Consider the following 12,300-nt stretch of genomic DNA (forward strand, 5'->3'; position numbering starts at 1 on the left):
TCATAGGTCAGTGAAGCAGAGGCAGGGGTTTAGGGACCATGGTTTCAGTGGACATGTAAGTCAATTGGCATAATAAAATCTATTAAAAAACATTCTGCATTCCACTTTAAAGAGTGTCATCTGGGGTGTTAAACACTAGCGAGTGGCCATCTAAGATGCATCAATGAGTCTCAACCCACCTGGATCAAAGGAGAATGAAGAACACCAAGGACACAAAGTAATTACCAGCCCAAGAGACAGAAATGGACACATGAACCAGAGACTACATCATCCTCAGACCAGAAGAACTAGATGGTGCCTGCCTACAACCGATGACTGCCCTGACAGGGAACACAACAGAGAACCCCTGAGGGAGCAGAAGAACAGTGGGATGCAGACCCCAAATTCTCATAAAAAGATCAGAGTTAATGGTCGGACTAAAACTAGAAGGATCCCAGTGGTCACGGCCCCCAGACCTTCTGTCGGCCCAGGACAGGGACCATTCCTGAAACTAACTTGTCAAACATGGGTTGGACTAGACAATGGGTTGGAAAGGGATGCTGGTGATAAGTGAGCTTCTTGGATCAGCTGGACACTTGAGACTATGTTGACATCTCCTGCTTGGAGGGGAGATGAGAAGGTAGAGGGGGTTAGAAGCTGGCAAAATGGACATGAAAAGAGAGTGGAGGGAGGGAGCTGCTGACTCATTAGGGGGTGAGTAATTGGGAGTATGTAACAAGGTGTATATAAGTTTTTATGTGAGAGACTGTCTTGTTTTGTAAACTTTCACTTAAAGCACAATAAAAATTATATATAAAAAAAAAAAACCTACAAGAGCTAAAAAATTATGTAACCAAAAAGGCCAGATTTCTGATTGTAGATGTTTGGTTTTGCTGTATTTTCCAATACACATACCAAAAGAGATGGTACAAATGTTGACATTAGGTTGTTCTGGTGAGGATTTTCTGCAGGGCTCTCTTGATGTCTCTGTTCCTCAGGCTGTAGATGAAGGGGTTCAACATGGGGATAATCACGGTGTACATCACTGAGGCCCCTGTATCCTTCCTGGCAGAAGATGAGACAGCTGAACTGAGGTACACTCCAAGGCCTGTTCCATAAAATAAACAAACAACTGACAGGTGGGAGCCACAGGTGGAAAAGGCTTTCTACTTCCCACCTGAAGACGAGACTCTTTGAATAGAGGAAAAAATTTGAGTGTAAGAACAAAGGATCCCTGAGACTGGACCACCATGAAAGATGGCACTAAAACAATACAGTAATATGGTATTTGTGCAGGTGTCAGAACAGGGAAAGTTAAAGAGTTGAGGAGGGTCACAGAAGAAATGAGGAACTTCCACATCTGTGCAGAAGGTAAGTGGTAACACCATTGAAAGATGCAGCTGGGACACTAAAAGGCTGATGAGAAAAGTTATCAAAACTAGCAAGCCACAGAAATGGGGGTTCATGATGACTGTATAGTGCAGTGGGTGACAGATGGCCACAAACCGGTCATAAGCCATTGTGGTGAGTAGCGGACTGTCAGGAGATCCAAAGAGATAAAAAAAGGACACTTGTGTCAGGCAGCCCCCATAGGTGATGGATTTGCTCTGTGTCTGGATGTTCACTAGCATCTTTTTGACTGTGGTGGAAATGAAACCGATGTCAGCCAAGGACAGGATGGAGAGGAAGAAGAACATGGGGAAGTGGAGATGGGAGTCAGAGGTGACAGCCAGGATGATGAGCAAGTTCCCAGTCACAGTGATCAGGTACATAGACAGGAACAGCCCAAAGAGGAGAGGCTGCAATTCTGGATCCTCAGAGAAGCCCAGGAGGAGAAATTTTGAGATACTTGTTAGGTTCTGTGGCATCATGTACCTGAGACAGCATTTGGAAAAAGAAAAGAGGATTGTTAAAACAAGTAAAGAAGCACCCAGCACTGTGTCTGTATTTGGAATTCAAGGAATTCACAAGTAAAGCCCACAAATTCATAGATGTACACACTTAAGGACCTAACACCCCAGTACCTTCAGCCATATTACTCAGTTATAGCAAACTCAACCACTGTACTTCTCAGAACTCTTTCCTTGCTGTTTTCTGTGCTATTCACCAGTTTCTGTACACAATCACTTTAGAGACTCTGGGCTAGAGAATGTTAGAATGACAAGGACATTTTAAGATAACAAATTCATAACAATAGATAAGTGGTAACTATGGTGAAGAGTAAGACAGTGCACAATACTGGGCAAGCCGGCACAATTTGACCAAAGCAAGGACATGGAAGCTCCATAGTCACATCCAAACTCCCTGAGGGATGAAATTACTGGGCTGAGGGATGGGAACTATGGTCTTGGGAAACTTCTAGCTCAATTGGCATAACATAGTTTATAAAGAAAATGTTATACGTCCCACTTTGGTGAGAAGCATCTGGGGTTTTAAAAGATTGCAAGCAGCCATCTAAGATACTCCACTGGTCTCACGCCATCTGGCGCAAAAGAGAATGAAGAAAACCAAAGGCACAAGGGAAAGATTAGTCCAAAGGACAAATGGATCACAAGGACCACAGCCTCTATACAAGCCTGAATCCAGTACAACTAGATGGTGCCTGGCTACCACCCTCACTGCTCTGACAGTGATCACAATAGAAGGGCCCAGACAGAGCTGGATAAAAATGTAGAACAATATTCTCACTCACAGAAAAAAAAAAAAAAAGGTTGGGCGAAGATTTTCTGGTCTCACAGAGACTGGAGAAATCCCAAGAGTATGGCCCTGACACTCCATTTTATCTCAGTACTGATGTCACTCCTGAGGTTAACCCTTCAGCCAAAGATCAGACAGGCCCATGAAACAAAATGAGACTGAATGGGCATACCATCCCAGGGGTAAGGACTAGAAAGCAGAAGGGAACAGGAAAGCTGGTAAAGGGGAACCCAAGGTCAAGAAGAGGAAATCTTTGACCTGCAGTGCGTGTGGCAACCAATGTCACAGAACATGTGTATTGTTTGATGAGAAACTAATTTGCCCTGTAAACCCTCATCTAAAATACAATAAAAAAAGAAATCAAAGGATGCAAAAAAGGAAAAAATAAATTCATAGATGGAGCAAAATATCACCCCCTCTATGCATCATTTTTTAATGAAGAAAACATATGCAATAAGAATTATCCTTCTTTAAAGAAAAAAGTCATTTCAGTTAAAGGACACTGAGAAGCACTTTCGGTCCCAGGGTGGGTAAATGGCTAACTACTTGGCTGCTAACCAAAAGATCGAAGTCCATTCAGAGGTATCTCAGAAGAAAGCCTGGTGATCTACTTCCAAAAAATCAGTCATTGAAAACCCCATGGAGCACAGTTCTACTGTGACACACATAGTGTCACCATGAGTCAGAATCTACTCAATGACAATCGGTTGTTCTTTTTAAGAAGCAGTCAGATGTACTTTATTTTATCCAAATACATTAAAATAAATTATTTTGATTTGGACTATTTATAAAACAGCAAATGAGACATAGGAACACATTAAAATACAAAGAAAAAACAGTTGCCATCGAGTTGATTCTGACTCATGGTTATCCCATGTGTTATAGGATAAAACTGCTCCATAGGGTTTCCTTGGCCTTAATCTTTACAGAAGCAGATCACCAGGCTTTTCTTTCACAGCACTGGGGGGTGTGTAGGAACTACCAACCTTCAGGTTGGTAATTGAGCTCAAACGATTTACTTCACCCAGGGACCTCATTAGCTGAATTCTAATTTAAGATAAAATGTTCATAATCACTGAGTGTGTTTATATGTCAATCATCTTCACAGGTTTTCATCATTCTTTGGTTTTCTGACATTCATCTTAAATGGAGATACATGGTCATTCAAATATGCGTGCTGCCTTTAAAAATCTTTTAAAATATACTTCCTCTCCTTTGGCTTTAATGGACATCAAATGTTCATAATAGTGGTTTGGTAAATGTACAAAATCATGCAGCATTGATGATCCCAAAGGTGGCATTAGAGTAAAATGCACCAGTGATTAAACAATAAGAAACACTCTGTTCCTAATTTTCACTGTATGTGTATTATTTCATCAATACACCACCATCTCAGGAGAAATTCTGGTGTTCAACTGGCTCTTTTCATTTATTTGTTTCCATTCTCTATTGACTTGATAAAATGCTGAAATATGTTTCTCATCCTAAATTTTTAGAAAAAATTTAGGAAAAATCAACATTCTTGTTTATGATTGAGAAAATTAGGACCAGGGCCTTTCCAAAGCCAGGTTTGAAACCCAGCCATTTTAGGCCTACTGAACAGCTTTCCAAGTCAATCCTTCGTTATCAGGGGATTGGAATTTACATCTCAGCTTATTGATGGCAACTCACTTCTTCATTTCTCTTGGAAGGTACAATATGATTTAATTTGGGAATACAAAAAGGGAAAAGAACAGAGGATAATATAAAATAACATATTGTTCATATGCACATTTGTTGAAATATATGTATTAATTAAACCTAACATCTATATTTGTAGAAAGAAATTAGATTAAATAAAGCAAAAAAGAAACCCATTGCGTCAATTCTGATTCATTGTGACCACATAGGACAGAGCAGAACTGCCCCATAGAGTTTCCTAGGAGCATCTGGTGGATTTGAACTGCCGGCTCTTTGGTTAACAGCCGTAGCTCTTAACCACTATGCCACCAGGGTTTCCAGAGTTCTTGTTTAGATTAAATAGTGTATATAAATTGCTTACACCACTGGTTCCTAATGCTAGTTGATAATTATAATTATCTATGGATCTTTTAAAATATAATGATGAGCTGGCCACAACCTAGAGCCCATTAAATCACACTCTATATGTGAGTCCTTGGTCATCCTGATGTGCAGCCAGGGTTGAGAACCATTGCTTTAGATTATTGCCAGGCACTTAGTAAGGGCTCCACCAATGTGATCTATTATTATCATTAATACTCACTCCTGACATTAATTACATAAGCATTTAAAAATATTTGCTTTTTAACTCATATTTTAGAGATTGAAATATTACCCATAAAACCTGAATTTTCTTGTTCTTGATGTATGATCCTATCCCTCCACAAAAGGCAACCTCTGTAATAAATCTTGTGTGTTTATTTTCCTCTCAGTATTTTCATAATATTAGCATTAATTTTTGTATCCATAAGCAGTTTTCTTGATATTGTACCTAAATAGTTTAATCTCACATATTGCCCCATGGAAGTTCTCATTTACTACAACATTGTGTTTTAACTGTCTCTAGGAAGTGCATACATCTATTTCACATACTTTAAAAAAAAAATTATTTTTGTGTTTTAGGAAGTGCATACATCTATTTCACATACTTCAAATGGTGCATAGTATTGCTGGGTGAAGGCTCATTTTATGTCATTTTCTTATTAAGAACATCGTAGCAGAATTTTCTTTCACTCATCGTATTATTCTTAACTGAGAATTCCCTATATATGTATTTATTAGTCACAATTTATAATTTGTAAATTCATTAGTCACAACTCACAGTTAAGAATTTCTATATTATATGTGCATGGAGCAGAGTTGTTTGAAGTATAAAATTGATACATGTCCGAATCTACTATTCAAACATTAGTTTACCAATACAAATTCAGACACAGCTACATGCTTTTATTTCAAGGTATGGAATCAAATATCCATGGAAGTTGGCTGGTAATGGTCATTCCATAATACAGTCACATGAAAATTACCATTCTGTGTAAAGAATAACAGTCGTATAGCTCAGATTTCCTATGTATACAGTAAAACGCATTATTATTCAGAGAAAACCCTACAAGCCACAGGGCTCATACTATAAAATTCCCTGTAAAGCATTTGGCTCATTTGCTTAATTCCAGATCAACTCACCAAGTTGTAAGAGGAAGACTCAATGGGTGAGTCTCCATTTGCTCATCGGAAAAGAAACACAATCATTCAGCTCTTGTTCAGGAGACAGAGCCCTGGAATAGCAATCAGGACGGCAAGGTCCTAATCCCGTATCTTAAACACGCCGAATTTGGAGCACATGTAAATATCCCAACCTCTCTTACCTAGAAATAAAAAACAAAACCTAGTGCCGTCGACTAGAAATGGGGGAATAACACCCATGCTAGGTTGCGCGTGGTGGCTAACAAAGATTTGGCACTTAGTAAATACTTGGACATAGTTTTTTAATCAGAATTTGAATCAATACGAGAATAGAGGGTTCATTGTTGACATACAATCCCAGTTTTATCTGATTATATCAGAAAGAAGCCTAATATATCCCAGGAAATTTGAGCATATAATGTACTGAAATCTTAAAATGTGCCTAGGTTCACATGACAAAGTTTACTTTCTCCATTTTTCCTTTTTAACTTTCAGTTTTATCAAAATCTTCACAATTTTTGAAAATAATTGAATGTTATACACTCTGTTAAATAGGTCCCATAGAAAACCCATGATATAGGTATATTTATGCCCTATTTTACCTTATCTCTAGTCCTATGGCACAACCTTGGAGGGATGAAAGCACAGGCAGGGAAGTACCCAGTGTAGAAGCTTTAGAGCCTACACTCTGATCTTGTGAACCAAGGAAAAATGAACCAAGGGTCTATTCCGTATTTAACAAAGATTTGTTGTTGTCCTTGGGACTGTAGCCTACTCTGTGCCAAGCAGGGGATATGCTCTGGGAAATTAGAAATGAACAAGACTCAGTTGTTTCCTTCCAAGATTTTTATACACTCTTGTATCAACCCATTGCCATCAAGTCAATTCCGACTCATAGCAATACTATAGGACAGGGTAGAATTGCCCCATAGGGTTTCCAAGGAGTGACTGGTGGATTTGAACTGCCAGCCTTCTGGTTAGCAGCCTAGCTCTTAACCACTGTGCCACTTGTATAAGAATGAAAATAAATGCTCTTACAGGGATCCAGACAAAACAAAACCTTCAGATCACAGGATACTTTAGTTGAATGGTGTGAAGCTATATCTAATTTATATTAATAATTATAATATGTAAAACTGATGTGCCCTGACTATATTCATCCATCATATAGTTAATCATTTAGGCAATATCCATTATCTGTTTAACCCATACAGCAATGCAGATCTCTCTCCCTCTATCAGCTGCAGATCAAATCACATGATAATGTGAAAACTGAGAGAAATAGGCACTTGCCCTGTGGCACGCAGATCATAAGGAGAGCAGACAGGATTCACAATTAAATTGTACGTCACTGGGGCACATGCACTCACCATCTTCATTCTGTTTCTTCATATTTCAAAATGTTTAAAGCAGAAGTCTAAGTTATACTTTTAAACTCATTCCAGCATCCTGACAAGGAATGCAACCCAAGATCCTGTCTTTATGTCTCCGAGACTGAGATGGACTAAGTTACTAGAATGAAAGGACTAATGGACAGCGAGACAAAATCCAGGAAAGAGGACAAGAGACAAATGTGTCCTGAATTATAATCTGCCAACCCCTGATGTGACCACATCCTATATTCTCAACTATCTTTCTGATAGTATAGGCACAAAGAGGTACCCACTGCTGTCCACTTTGGACTAGCAGAAACCCCCCACAAAAGAGCACAGTGAGCAAGCGGTGTCTGCCTGGAGACACCAGAAAAGCAAAGTGCCAGGTGCTCTGTGTCTGCTGTCACACTGCCTGGATTCAAACCTGGCTTCAACCTTTTCTGGCTCATGAGCTGCAACAAGTGACAAAAAAGGCTGTGCTCCATTTCTCTTCTGTGAAATGACAATAATGTGTGTTGCTCTTTTCTGGGTGTGGTTGTGCAGAAAAAGGAAACAAGCTACATAGGAAACTTAGATCCTGGCACTGGACAGCCTTCAATTAGCTCTCATGATACTGTGGTTACTGTCATCATCTTCATCATTATTGTTACCATTACCATCTAGAAGATCATTTTGTAAGAAGGACACATTTCCTACTCTGCTAGGGAAGTGCAACAGGAGCCAGAACCAATACAAAAGAAGTTAAAACTCTAAATGAGCTTTCTTGGACCTCCACCAGAACCAGAAACAAAAACTTCACAGGACTCCGAATTGAAACTTAACATTTCAGAGCCTCCCCTTCTGGCCATCATAAGTGTGCTGAGTATCCTGATGAGGAGGAAACGATGCTTCCCAGCCCTGATGTGTCCACTGTCTCCCATGGCACTTACTGGATTGTGCTGAGTCTCTGCTAGCGCATCACCAAGGAGTGTGGCTCTGCCACCCCTCCCCCTGGGTGGGACTGAAGACTGAGGCACCTTCCTCAAGACTATCAGGAAGCGAGACTGAGGCATGGATCTTCTGAGGCAGACAACCACTATAGAGGAGAGACACATCTACAGAGCTCACTGAGCTCAGCTGGGCAAACTGAAGGCCTTCGGGGCACAGGTGGGTTATTTATAGCTATACGGCCTTGAGAGCTCAATGCCCAGAGCGCACAATTAGCCATACTGGCTCATGTTATTCCAATCTCTGAAGTCTTGTTAATATTAATGACACAGAAAGAGGAGAAAGTGAATATCTCTGGTATCTGGGCCCTGCCATTCTAAGGAGGAAGCTTACCTGTGTTCCTTACCTCTAACTTCCAAGTTGCATGGATTTTAACATAAAAATCAGATATTCTTTTTTTTTTTTTCAATTTAAAAAATCAGTGTGTGATTTAATATCCTCAAATCCACTGAATGAATCATGTCATTTAGGGAGGATAAATATTCTATAAATTCATGGTGGTACTGTGGTTAAAGTGTTTGGTGGCTAACTGAAAGGTTGATGGTTGGAACCTACTTAGCCATCCCACAGCAGAAAGACCTGGTCATGTGTTCCCATAAAGAATGAAACCTTGGTTGTGGAGAGTCTGGAACATTTATACAACACTGGTGGGAATGTAAATTCATAAAACCACTTTGGAAATCAATTTGTCGCTTCCTTAAAAAGCTAGAAATAGAACTACCATACCATCCAGCAATCCCACTCCTTGGAATATATCCTAGAGAAATAAGAGCCTTTACATGAACAGATATTTGGACACCCATGTTCATTGCAGTACTGTTTACAATAGCAAAAAGATGGAAGCAACCAAGGTGCCATCAAAGGATGGATGGTTATATAAATTATGGTATGTTAACAAAATGGAATATATGCATCACTCAAGAACAATGATGAATCCATGAAACATTTCATAACATGGAGGAATCTAGAAGACATTATGCTGAGTGAAATTAGTTGCAAAATGACAAATATTATATGAGACCACTATTATAAGAACTGAAGAAATATATTAAACAAAGAAGAAAATATTCTTTGGTGGTTACAAGAGTGGGGAGGGAAGCAGGAAGAGGGGTATTCACTAATTAGTAGACAAGAACTATTTTAGTTGAAGGAAAAGACAACACACAATACAGGAGAGGTCAGCACAACTGGACTAAACTAAAACCAAAGGTGTTTTCTGAATAAACTGAACACTTTGAAGGCCAGTGTAGCTAGGGGTGGGGGTTTGGGGACCATGGTTTCAGGGGACATCTAGGTCAAGTGACATAATAAAATCTATTACGAAAACATTCAGCACTTTGGAGAGTGGCCTCCATCTAAGATGCATCAATTGGTCTCAACCCACCTGGAGCACAAAGGAGAATGAAGAACACCAAAAACACAAGGTAATTATGACCCCAAGAGACAGAAAGGGCCACATAAACCAGGGACTACATCAGCCTCAGACCAGAAGAACTAGATGGTGCCTGGCTACAAAAGATGACTGCCCTGATAGGGAACACAACAGAGAATCCCTGATGGAGCAGTAGAACAGTGGGATGCAGACCTCAAATTCTCATAAGAAGACCAGACTTAATGGTCTGACTGAAACTAGAATGACCCTGAAGGCCATGGTTCCCAGACCTTCTGTTAGCCCAAGACTGGAACCATTCCCAAAGCCAACTCTTCAGACAGGGATTGGACTGGACCATAAGAAAGAAAATGATACTGGTGAGGAGTGAGCTTCTTGGCTCAAGTAGACACATGAGACTGTGGGCAGCTTCTGTCTGGAGGGGAAATGAAAAGGCAGAGGGTGACAGAAGGTGGCTGAATGAACATGGGTGTACAGGGTGGAGAGAAGGAGTGTGATGTCTCATTAGGGGGAGAGCAACTAGAAGTAGGAAACCCTGGTGGTTTAGCGGTTAAGTGCTACGGCTGCAAACCAAACAGTCGGCAGTTCAAATCCGCCAGACACTCCTTGGAAACTCTATGGCGCGGTTCTACTCTGTTCTATAGGGTCGCTATGAGTCGGAATCGACTCGACAGCACTGGGCTTGTTTTTTTTTTTTTTTTTTAACTAGGAGTATATAACAATGTGTATATAAATTTTTGTACGAGAGAATGACTTGATTTGTAAACTTTCACTTAAAGCACAAAAAAAAAAAAAAGAACAAATTAAAAAAAGGAATAGAGCCTTGAAAACCCCATGGGGCAGTTCTACTGTCATATGGGATCACTATGAGCTGAAATCAACTCAACAGCACCTAACAACAACAGATCATCTAAACCAAGAACCTGATATTTCCATTTTCTGAATAAATATCTGTGTCATGAAGGAGAACTTCCTATTTTCCTTTCTGTAGCCATTGCACGTGGTTTGGGGTTTCATGCATTTACAACATATATTTTTGCTGATTTGAATGACAGCGCCAATTCTAATATTTCTGTGTCGTTAATGTATGTTGGTACTTTGGAAAGCTATTTATTTTGTTATACTCTTTGATAACTTGATCCTTCCCCTAAATATGTCTGTAGGCTTCACCGAAGGCTACATTCAAAATGTTGGCCTGGGCTGCAGTTGTATCAAGGCTTTATTGGAAAAGGATCTGATTCCAAGGTCACTCATGTGTCAATTGGCAGGATTTGTTTCTCACAGTCTGTTGGCCAGAGGCCTCCCTTAGCTTCTGACCACATGGACAACTCCATCACGCAGCTGGCAACATAGACACTGGTTTTCATCACAGTGAGACAGCCAGAGAGCACGAGAGGGCTGACAAGATGAAAGCCGGATTCTTTTCACACCCCAATAGTGGAAGTGATATCCCCAAAGTTTTCCAAATTCTATGTGATAGAAGCAATTAACTGAGTCCAGCACACACCCAGGGATGATAATCCACAAGAGCATGAGTACAGGAGGTGTGGGTCACTGGGAGAATCTTGGAAGCTACACACTACGCAGGCTTCCTTCTCTATAAGGACGGTAGGCTCTAAGCGCAAGCAGAATCTGGAGAGGTCTCTCTGCTTTCTAGCATAGTACCAATCCATTGCACCATTGTGCTTTCTGCAAACAATCCCTGGAGAGAAACAGGTTATGTGGTAGAATTCCTACAAACCCCATCCTGCTGCTCCTGGCCTTGCAGTCAGAAGCCTCTCTGATTTCTGTAATACCAGCAGAGCCCTTCCATTGATATTAGGCCTGTCGCAGCCATTCCATGCACAACGTCAACAAATATCCCAGGAGCTTCTGATTTATGTTTCGCTAGAGAGGTCTTGGAAACCCTGGTGGAGTAGTGGTTAAGTGCTACGGCTGCTAACCAAAGGGTTGGCAGTTCAAATCCACCAGGTACTCCTTGGAAACTCTATTGGGCAGTTCTACTCTGTCCTATAGGGCCACTATGAGTTGGAATTGACTCAAAGTCAGTGGGTTTTTTTTTTAGGGAGGTCTCATTTCACTCTAGAATGTTATTTATTTAGATCCGTTTGTGTCTGGAAGTCTCAATAAAATGTGCCTTTGGCTTCTCTGTTTTCTCTAGTAGATAAAGTGGTGTATATAAGAAAAAGACTACTGTAACCTTCTACATCCTACTCATGCAGCCCTTCTGGCTCAGAGATCTCTTTGCTGACGAGCTTGGAGATTGGTTTGTCACTAATTGTTATGAAGAAAACTGGAGTATATAACAAATTAAATTGAATATGGAAGAACAAATGCTCTTTATGTGTGTACATGCAATGGCAGATGGTAACTTGGGGGAGACCAGATGCTCAAATGGCAGGTCTTTAGAGGAAGAGAGAGAGCCTCAGTGTGGAGACATTTGAGAATTCTTGGGCTGTAGCAAAAGTGTAATATCAAAACTGAAGTTATTTCATAGTGGGTAGAGGTTTTCAGACATTAGGGTTACTGCCACACCTATGTTTAGAGTACATGGTATATGATAAACAGAGATAGTTATGATTGTTTGGTAAAAGTTGCTTTTCCCAATTTCTTCTCTTCTGATGAGTATCTTTGAAGGTAACACAACTATCTTGCATTCCCTTTTTAGATATCCAATTTACTTTTTATTCC

At 40.2% G+C, this 12,300-nt stretch overlaps 1 pseudogene; it reads right to left on the reverse strand.

Annotated features, from left to right (window-relative positions):
• Window positions 1–920: 920 nt before the first annotated feature.
• Window positions 921–1,847, reverse strand: LOC126071084 (olfactory receptor 18-like; annotated as a pseudogene).
• Window positions 1,848–12,300: the final 10,453 nt, after the last annotated feature.

This window comes from Elephas maximus, chromosome 3 (assembly GCF_024166365.1).
Source record: "Elephas maximus indicus isolate mEleMax1 chromosome 3, mEleMax1 primary haplotype, whole genome shotgun sequence".
Classification (NCBI taxonomy): Eukaryota; Metazoa; Chordata; class Mammalia; order Proboscidea; family Elephantidae; genus Elephas; species Elephas maximus.